At 42.3% G+C, this 11058-nt stretch overlaps 1 long non-coding RNA gene across 1 annotated transcript; it reads right to left on the minus strand.

The window, feature by feature from the left end:
- Window positions 1-530: 530 nt before the first annotated feature.
- On the minus strand, window positions 531-8918 carry LOC310778521. Its single transcript, XR_014552777.1, has 3 exons — window positions 7201-8918; window positions 3366-7060; window positions 531-3225 (listed from the first exon to the last, which is right to left on the minus strand). It is a non-coding gene; the product is annotated as an uncharacterized lncRNA (long non-coding RNA).
- Between the last annotated feature and the right edge of the window lie 2140 nt (window positions 8919-11058).

Genomic DNA, 11058 nt, shown 5'->3' on the forward strand with positions numbered 1-11058 from the left:
TTCAATTGTATATTGAATTTGGTAAAGTAAACAAAGGAGCTTAAAATACTCAAAAACATGCTCAGGTACAAGTGGTGTCTGTGCTGCTGTCTGTGCTGGTGTCAGTCACCATTTATGACAGAAGTGATGTCATCAGCTTGAGCAATTGTGACGTCGTCAGTGATGTGGTGGGAGTATAAGTAGGGAGAAGAGGACAAGGGTGAGCAGATTCTCCACCCAGTTTATTCAAAGGTGCTCGGTTATTAATTTTCTCAAATACATTAATTATGATTTTCCATCGATTAGAAAGTGTAATCTAATGTATATGTTGTATCCAGACTGTAGTGTCATATGCCAAATGGTAAATGGCCTGCATTTATTTAGCACTTTTATCCAAAGCGCTTTACAGTCAGTAGGTACATTCACCCATTCACACACCGATGGCGGCAGGTTACCACGCAGGGTGCTGGCACACCAACGGGAGCAATTTGGGGTTCAGTATCTTGTCCAAATAGTCAGTGACTAGAAGTCACGACTGGTGAGCACTCTCAAAAGTTTCAAAAAGTTACGGTGCACGGCTCAAAAAATAATAAGAGAGGGGCAAAAAACCAGCACTCAAAATAATTCCTTTTGGTTGTTTTATTTACCTTCAAGCAAGATGACAATGTACGTTTCGGCGTGGAGCCTTCCTCAGCATTGTGCTGACAGAAGATGGACATGACGTATAAATAGTGTCAAACCGGAAATACAATCAATTACATTATCAAGTACTAGGAAATATCTCACAACATAAAATAACAATGAATATAATATCAAAAACATCAGAGAATATCAAAAAAGAGATAAAGGTACAATTTTAAACAGTATACTTGTATATAAGTCTGTATATATTACACAGCAGGAATGCAATAATGTTTTGCAGACGAGAAGAATGAGGCTGGATGGCCACACTTGTGTTAAATAAGCACAGATGAAAAGTCAACATATTAGAATAACAAAAATCAGTAAGAAAATATTTAAAATAGAATTAGAAAAATACATAATAAAATGCATATAAGTGAATGCATCGGATAGAGATACTGCAGGTCCACACATGACGCTCCCACACTGCCTTACAGTGCAAGAGCATCATGCGTGAACCCACAGCACATCCACCCGACGCACCCCTTAAAGAAAACAACCAAGCAAAAGTTCTTCATTCAAGCCCTTGGGGTGTTCTGTCTGTAAGGTATGTATCCAAAATGCCTCTCTTTGTAACAAGGCCTTGTCTCTGTCACCCCCCCTCTTCAGTGGACTGACCTGTTCTATACCCTGGAACCTGAGGGAACACACGTCGTGACCAAACTCATTAAAATGCCTGGCGACAGAGGATTTTATATCTCTGTTTCTAATGCTACTCTTGTGTTCTGAAATGCGAGTTTTCAACTCTCTGATAGTTTTTCCAATGTATACTAGCCCACATGGACACTTCAATAGATACACAACAAATTTAGTTTTACACGAGATCCTACTCTTAATTGAGTACTTTCTTCCAGAGTGAGGATGGAAGAATGTCTCTCCTCTGATCATAGCATTGCATTGAATACAGTTAAAGCAAGGAAAATTACCATTCTGTACATCAGACAAAAAATGGGAGGGGCCAGGGGGGCGTGTGTAACAGTCAGCTCTAACGATCATATCTCGTACATTTCTTGCCCGTTTTTGAGCAAACAAGGGAGGCTCGCCAAATAAATGGCCCACTTGGGGGTCACTTTGTAAGATATTCCAGTGACTTAAAACACATTTTTTTATTTCCTGAGAAGCAGGTGAAAAAGTAGCAGCACACACTATTCTAGACCCTCGGGCAGGGGTGGACTTCGGGACCAACAGGTCCTCACGTTTCAACCCCCTAACTCTCTGTAGGCTGTTCTCAAGGATTGTGTTGTTGAAACCTTTTACCCTGAACCTTGTACATAGTTCAGCAGCCTGCTCTTCAAACATGTGGTCAGAACTACAAATCCTCCTAATCCTCAAAAGTTGACTGTATGGCAAACCTCTTTTGAGGCTGGGGGGATGATAGCTAGAGTAGTCCAAGAAACTATTCCTGTCTGTCTGTTTTCTATACACCTTTGTCAGTAGTTGTTCAGATTTGTTTACAGAAACATCAAGGAAGGAGACAGTGTCTTCACTGTATTCTAGAGAGAATTTAATAGATGGTAGTCTGGAATTAATATAAACATTGAACTCCTCTAGTTGAGAGTGTGTCCCAGAAAACAGAAAAAATACATCATCAATATATCTGAACCAACACTTCAAAAAAATGGAGAAGGGGTTGTTATTATATACAAAGTCTTCTTCAAACTTTCCCATAAAGAGGTTTGCATAATTAGGGGAACATGGACTACCCATAGAAACTCCCTGGCATTGAAGATAGTAAGAATTCTCAAATTTAAAATAATTGCTATTAAGGATCAATCTTGACAAATCAACCAAAAAGTCAGTCGGGGGCTGAAGCGTCGATCTTCTATTCAAAAAATGTGTTAGAGCTTGTAAGCCCTCCACATGAGGAACATTAGTGTATAGACTGTTGACATCCATGGTACATAAGAATACATTCTCATCAGTGAGCTGTACAGCACCTAACCTATTCAAAAAGTCAGTGGTGTCTTTCAAATAAGAAGGAAGATCAGATACCAACACTTTAATGTGTCTGTCAAGATATTGAGAAATAGGCTCAGTAAGAGATTGTGTGCCAGCCACAATAGGCCTACCAGGCACTGGCTCAACACAGCTCTTATGGATTTTAGGTAAAGTATAGAACACAGGTCGCACAGGGTGCTTCTGTAACAAGAATTTGAATTCGTTTTGGCTGATAAGAGAATTAGCAAGGGCTGTACTAAGAAAATGCTCAACATTCTGAAAAAATTTAAGTGTGGGGTCACCCATTAGGGGAGTATAAAAATCTGTATTACCAAGTTGTCTCAAGATCTCTGTTGTGTACGCTTCTTTAGTCTGGATGACAACAGCGCCCCCTTTGTCGGCATGTTTTATAACAATAGTCGAATCAGTAGAAAGTGCACGTAATGCTTTCTTTTCTTGCAACTCTATATTAGAATAGAGTCTCATTTTATTTTTGTACAAGTGTACCTTTGTGGCTACATCCTCTTCAACCAGTCGGCAAAAGGTGGCCACGGAGGGGTTCAGGGCAGGCGGAACAAAAGTACTTTTAGCCCTCAGGCCTGGTTCAGACGTGGAAATAGGAACAGTCTGTGAAGGATTCAAAAAAGGACGTGAGTGGGGGGCTCCCTTATCAAAGAAAGCACGTAGTTTAATGTTTCTCAAAAATTTAAACATTTCAATCCTAGTTCTAAAAGAATCAGCTTTAGCAGAGGGAATAAAGGATAAACCTTTTGAGAGGATGGATGCTTCTTGTGGAGACAGGGACCTGCTGGACAGGTTGATCACGTTTTCGCCCTCTGCCGCCGATTCCCTCTCCCTCTGCCGGTGCTGGCGGTGTCGCTTGCCTCCTCTTCGGGTTGGGCGGCGTTTGAGGCCCATATTCTGGTCTGGTACCTGCGTTGTGGGGGTACGCCTAAAAAAGGCTCCCGTCTGGAGCCCCTCATTGGCCCGTCGCTCCCCGAATCCTCCGTGGACAGCCCGTTATAAGCTGTGTGTTCTTCTCGTCTGCGTCGGTATCTCTGATAAGAACCTGAGCCGTCTGATGACAACCAGGAATAGACACGTTTGTTCTTATAGTCAAGGGTGTCTCTGCGATATTTGTTAAGCTTCACTTCCATGACCTGCTTCTCATATGTGTCTTTCAAAGTCATACATGTTGTTTCAATCTCTTTGAGCTGTTGCACGTCGATCTTGTTGGTCATCTCTTTCTTCAGATCCATGATCTCTTTTCTAGTTGTGGACAGTTCAGCGTCAACATGCTTAATGACAAGGAGCATGAGGTCAAAGGAACATTTGTTGAGAATTTCACACCATTGTTGGCAAAACTCGCTGTTGTCTCTTCCAAGCGCTGGTTCTTTGTTCATGCGTAGCCCTCTCGGTATGCGTTTGTTACGCCAGTACTGCGAGAGTGTGGAGCCGTGGAGGCTGGAACGGGTCTCTTTCTTTAGTAGAAACTCGTAGCGTCTGGCTAGTGAGGCCACATTGTCAGAAGCAAGGACATCGGAAGACAGTGCAGTAGACACGATTGGAAATAAATTTAAAATACCATCGGAGTCGGAATCCGAGAAGGCCCGAGTAGCAGCTCTTTCATCTGTTAGGCCGTCTATTTCCTGGTACGACGCCATCTTAGTCCGTTTCTGGCAGGTAGAAGGTAGGTAGAGGTGCGTCACCCAAAAATAATTGTCCAAATAGTCAGTGACTAGAAGTCACGACTGGTGAGCACTCTCAAAAGTTTCAAAAAGTTACGGTGCACGGCTCAAAAAATAATAAGAGAGGGGCAAAAAACCAGCACTCAAAATAATTCCTTTTGGTTGTTTTATTTACCTTCAAGCAAGATGACAATGTACGTTTCGGCGTGGAGCCTTCCTCAGCATTGTGCTGACAGAAGATGGACATGACGTATAAATAGTGTCAAACCGGAAATACAATCAATTACATTATCAAGTACTAGGAAATATCTCACAACATAAAATAACAATGAATATAATATCAAAAACATCAGAGAATATCAAAAAAGAGATAAAGGTACAATTTTAAACAGTATACTTGTATATAAGTCTGTATATATTACACAGCAGGAATGCAATAATGTTTTGCAGACGAGAAGAATGAGGCTGGATGGCCACACTTGTGTTAAATAAGCACAGATGAAAAGTCAACATATTAGAATAACAAAAATCAGTAAGAAAATATTTAAAATAGAATTAGAAAAATACATAATAAAATGCATATAAGTGAATGCATCGGATAGAGATACTGCAGGTCCACACATGACGCTCCCACACTGCCTTACAGTGCAAGAGCATCATGCGTGAACCCACAGCACATCCACCCGACGCACCCCTTAAAGAAAACAACCAAGCAAAAGTTCTTCATTCAAGCCCTTGGGGTGTTCTGTCTGTAAGGTATGTATCCAAAATGCCTCTCTTTGTAACAAGGCCTTGTCTCTGTCACCCCCCCTCTTCAGTGGACTGACCTGTTCTATACCCTGGAACCTGAGGGAACACACGTCGTGACCAAACTCATTAAAATGCCTGGCGACAGAGGATTTTATATCTCTGTTTCTAATGCTACTCTTGTGTTCTGAAATGCGAGTTTTCAACTCTCTGATAGTTTTTCCAATGTATACTAGCCCACATGGACACTTCAATAGATACACAACAAATTTAGTTTTACACGAGATCCTACTCTTAATTGAGTACTTTCTTCCAGAGTGAGGATGGAAGAATGTCTCTCCTCTGATCATAGCATTGCATTGAATACAGTTAAAGCAAGGAAAATTACCATTCTGTACATCAGACAAAAAATGGGAGGGGCCAGGGGGGCGTGTGTAACAGTCAGCTCTAACGATCATATCTCGTACATTTCTTGCCCGTTTTTGAGCAAACAAGGGAGGCTCGCCAAATAAATGGCCCACTTGGGGGTCACTTTGTAAGATATTCCAGTGACTTAAAACACATTTTTTTATTTCCTGAGAAGCAGGTGAAAAAGTAGCAGCACACACTATTCTAGACCCTCGGGCAGGGGTGGACTTCGGGACCAACAGGTCCTCACGTTTCAACCCCCTAACTCTCTGTAGGCTGTTCTCAAGGATTGTGTTGTTGAAACCTTTTACCCTGAACCTTGTACATAGTTCAGCAGCCTGCTCTTCAAACATGTGGTCAGAACTACAAATCCTCCTAATCCTCAAAAGTTGACTGTATGGCAAACCTCTTTTGAGGCTGGGGGGATGATAGCTAGAGTAGTCCAAGAAACTATTCCTGTCTGTCTGTTTTCTATACACCTTTGTCAGTAGTTGTTCAGATTTGTTTACAGAAACATCAAGGAAGGAGACAGTGTCTTCACTGTATTCTAGAGAGAATTTAATAGATGGTAGTCTGGAATTAATATAAACATTGAACTCCTCTAGTTGAGAGTGTGTCCCAGAAAACAGAAAAAATACATCATCAATATATCTGAACCAACACTTCAAAAAAATGGAGAAGGGGTTGTTATTATATACAAAGTCTTCTTCAAACTTTCCCATAAAGAGGTTTGCATAATTAGGGGAACATGGACTACCCATAGAAACTCCCTGGCATTGAAGATAGTAAGAATTCTCAAATTTAAAATAATTGCTATTAAGGATCAATCTTGACAAATCAACCAAAAAGTCAGTCGGGGGCTGAAGCGTCGATCTTCTATTCAAAAAATGTGTTAGAGCTTGTAAGCCCTCCACATGAGGAACATTAGTGTATAGACTGTTGACATCCATGGTACATAAGAATACATTCTCATCAGTGAGCTGTACAGCACCTAACCTATTCAAAAAGTCAGTGGTGTCTTTCAAATAAGAAGGAAGATCAGATACCAACACTTTAATGTGTCTGTCAAGATATTGAGAAATAGGCTCAGTAAGAGATTGTGTGCCAGCCACAATAGGCCTACCAGGCACTGGCTCAACACAGCTCTTATGGATTTTAGGTAAAGTATAGAACACAGGTCGCACAGGGTGCTTCTGTAACAAGAATTTGAATTCGTTTTGGCTGATAAGAGAATTAGCAAGGGCTGTACTAAGAAAATGCTCAACATTCTGAAAAAATTTAAGTGTGGGGTCACCCATTAGGGGAGTATAAAAATCTGTATTACCAAGTTGTCTCAAGATCTCTGTTGTGTACGCTTCTTTAGTCTGGATGACAACAGCGCCCCCTTTGTCGGCATGTTTTATAACAATAGTCGAATCAGTAGAAAGTGCACGTAATGCTTTCTTTTCTTGCAACTCTATATTAGAATAGAGTCTCATTTTATTTTTGTACAAGTGTACCTTTGTGGCTACATCCTCTTCAACCAGTCGGCAAAAGGTGGCCACGGAGGGGTTCAGGGCAGGCGGAACAAAAGTACTTTTAGCCCTCAGGCCTGGTTCAGACGTGGAAATAGGAACAGTCTGTGAAGGATTCAAAAAAGGACGTGAGTGGGGGGCTCCCTTATCAAAGAAAGCACGTAGTTTAATGTTTCTCAAAAATTTAAACATTTCAATCCTAGTTCTAAAAGAATCAGCTTTAGCAGAGGGAATAAAGGATAAACCTTTTGAGAGGATGGATGCTTCTTGTGGAGACAGGGACCTGCTGGACAGGTTGATCACGTTTTCGCCCTCTGCCGCCGATTCCCTCTCCCTCTGCCGGTGCTGGCGGTGTCGCTTGCCTCCTCTTCGGGTTGGGCGGCGTTTGAGGCCCATATTCTGGTCTGGTACCTGCGTTGTGGGGGTACGCCTAAAAAAGGCTCCCGTCTGGAGCCCCTCATTGGCCCGTCGCTCCCCGAATCCTCCGTGGACAGCCCGTTATAAGCTGTGTGTTCTTCTCGTCTGCGTCGGTATCTCTGATAAGAACCTGAGCCGTCTGATGACAACCAGGAATAGACACGTTTGTTCTTATAGTCAAGGGTGTCTCTGCGATATTTGTTAAGCTTCACTTCCATGACCTGCTTCTCATATGTGTCTTTCAAAGTCATACATGTTGTTTCAATCTCTTTGAGCTGTTGCACGTCGATCTTGTTGGTCATCTCTTTCTTCAGATCCATGATCTCTTTTCTAGTTGTGGACAGTTCAGCGTCAACATGCTTAATGACAAGGAGCATGAGGTCAAAGGAACATTTGTTGAGAATTTCACACCATTGTTGGCAAAACTCGCTGTTGTCTCTTCCAAGCGCTGGTTCTTTGTTCATGCGTAGCCCTCTCGGTATGCGTTTGTTACGCCAGTACTGCGAGAGTGTGGAGCCGTGGAGGCTGGAACGGGTCTCTTTCTTTAGTAGAAACTCGTAGCGTCTGGCTAGTGAGGCCACATTGTCAGAAGCAAGGACATCGGAAGACAGTGCAGTAGACACGATTGGAAATAAATTTAAAATACCATCGGAGTCGGAATCCGAGAAGGCCCGAGTAGCAGCTCTTTCATCTGTTAGGCCGTCTATTTCCTGGTACGACGCCATCTTAGTCCGTTTCTGGCAGGTAGAAGGTAGGTAGAGGTGCGTCACCCAAAAATAATTGTCCAAATAGTCAGTGACTAGAAGTCACGACTGGTGAGCACTCTCAAAAGTTTCAAAAAGTTACGGTGCACGGCTCAAAAAATAATAAGAGAGGGGCAAAAAACCAGCACTCAAAATAATTCCTTTTGGTTGTTTTATTTACCTTCAAGCAAGATGACAATGTACGTTTCGGCGTGGAGCCTTCCTCAGCATTGTGCTGACAGAAGATGGACATGACGTATAAATAGTGTCAAACCGGAAATACAATCAATTACATTATCAAGTACTAGGAAATATCTCACAACATAAAATAACAATGAATATAATATCAAAAACATCAGAGAATATCAAAAAAGAGATAAAGGTACAATTTTAAACAGTATACTTGTATATAAGTCTGTATATATTACACAGCAGGAATGCAATAATGTTTTGCAGACGAGAAGAATGAGGCTGGATGGCCACACTTGTGTTAAATAAGCACAGATGAAAAGTCAACATATTAGAATAACAAAAATCAGTAAGAAAATATTTAAAATAGAATTAGAAAAATACATAATAAAATGCATATAAGTGAATGCATCGGATAGAGATACTGCAGGTCCACACATGACGCTCCCACACTGCCTTACAGTGCAAGAGCATCATGCGTGAACCCACAGCACATCCACCCGACGCACCCCTTAAAGAAAACAACCAAGCAAAAGTTCTTCATTCAAGCCCTTGGGGTGTTCTGTCTGTAAGGTATGTATCCAAAATGCCTCTCTTTGTAACAAGGCCTTGTCTCTGTCACCCCCCCTCTTCAGTGGACTGACCTGTTCTATACCCTGGAACCTGAGGGAACACACACTCGTGATGATAGCATACCTGTCCTGCATGCCTTTACAAAGGAGCTGCATGAAAGTCCCTGCATTTTGCCAATATACCTCCAGTACAGACAAGCTGTATCTGGGCGGGGCACTGCAGGACTGACAGCTAAGCACATTCCTCACACGGTTTTCATCAAGCTGTCTGAATCCACTGTAAGGTTTAGTGCAGGGATACTCAACGTGCTTTGTCCGGGGGGCACTTTTGTATAGTGACAGGGGCCAGTTAACAAACAAACATTAATATTGTTTTTTCTGTACAGTAGTGGATTGTAGGTTTTTGGGGTGTCAGCCAGAGTTTAGTCTGACAATTCTGTGCACACAGGATAGTTAGGTTAAGTTAGTTAGGTACATATATAACTGCTTGAGTGGCAAGCAGACAGCGGCATTTGTCAATTTAGATGGAGCTCAGTCAAACTGTATTCCACGTTAGTTTTCATTGTGAATTAGAAAAGGGTCGGGGGGCCACTCTGCACCCTTTCGCGGGCCGCATCTGGCCCCCGGGCCACAAGTTAAATATCACTGGTTTAGTGTGTCTCTGTCAGTTGAGCTCTGAAGGAATCTCTAGAGCGCCTGCTCAGAGAAGATAATCATCTCATCACTAGTGTGGCTTCTTCTTGTCTTAAAGATTTACAATTTGTTTTCTTTCATTACTTCCCTGAGAATAGAGGCTCCATGGGATAATGGAAGTTTGTAATTATTGACCTCCAGGCATTTTCTCAAAGCTGCTTACAAAGAGTTGCACATTCAACAATGAGGAGACAGACCTCAACCTTGAATAGAAACTGCTGTGGTGCACACTGAGTACTTTAGCTAAAAATCACTTTAGTGCTAGTGCGAGTGCTGCTAGTTTAGCTTTGTACAATATGGCACTGTCACTCACTTGATAGTCTCGCTGGCCAGCCTCCCCTCCCTACCGTGAGAGGAGTCTGGCGCCGCGGAAACAGGCAACTGGGATAAGCCCTCTCTGCTCTACTCTGCTCTCCCATTGGAGCGACTGTTTCAGTTGCTGCCGGATGTCCGCTCCCGGCTTATTACAAGCTCTGTCATTGGCTCCGACCATGTCAATCAGAGCGGCTTCCGCTCCCTCCTCCCTGTGTGTCGCTGTAAATAGTGCCCTGCCGCCTCAGTGAAAACAACAACGCTAACCAGCTAGCAAGCTAACGGCAGAAACCTACACGCTAGCTCGTTGCTACACGCTGAAAACGGCAAGTTGCATTGTTGGAAACTATTTTCCAAGGGCACTGCCGCTAAGAGCCGCCCATCGCAATCCCACTATGGAGACCTGCGGCGCCAGACTCCTCTCGCGGTAGGGAGGGGAGGCTGGCCAGCGAGACTACTCACTTAATGACTTCATGTTAAACACCTTGGCAACAAATGCAACACAAAACAAGCACAACACAAAACATTAGTTTGACAGGGGATGATTACAGCTTCCATGTCAACGTCGGTGTAAGCTATCATTTCCGAGAGGAATGGTAATAACATGTTTTTGGTCGCCTTCACAGAAACAGGTTCCCCATAGAGGAAGAACAATACACGTATTCGTACCGAACCGTTTAGGTACGAGGCTTTAGGTTCAATACGCATCGCAAACCGAACAAATCTTTGACTGCTGAACAGTGCAGGTCTTCTATAAATCTACAGTACATGATATCATGGTCAACTAAAACCGAGACGAGAAAGACATGTCGTAAATTGAAATAAATTGTTTAACTATACTGTGAAAATAATAACAAAAATACGTAAAATAAATCAAAAGAAATCAAACATTTTAAAATAAACATTTCTCTGGCATTTCTACTTTTTTGCTGTATTGAAAACATGCCGAATGTCATATCGAACTGAACCGTGATTTTTTTTGTTACCGTTACATCCCTAGTTCCCCATCATCAGACAAGTGCTTAAAAAAAGTAAACCTGTAACATGTCAGTGCTTTCAATTGTATATTGAATTTGGTAAAGTAAACAAAGGAGCTTAAAATACTCAAAAACATGCTCAGGTACAAGTGGTGTCTGTGCTGCTGTCTGTGCTGGTGTCAGTCACCATTTATGACAGA

The sequence above is a fragment of the Poromitra crassiceps genome (genome assembly GCF_964638095.1).
Source record: "Poromitra crassiceps genome assembly, chromosome: 6".
NCBI classification, from domain to species: domain Eukaryota; kingdom Metazoa; phylum Chordata; class Actinopteri; order Beryciformes; family Melamphaidae; genus Poromitra; species Poromitra crassiceps.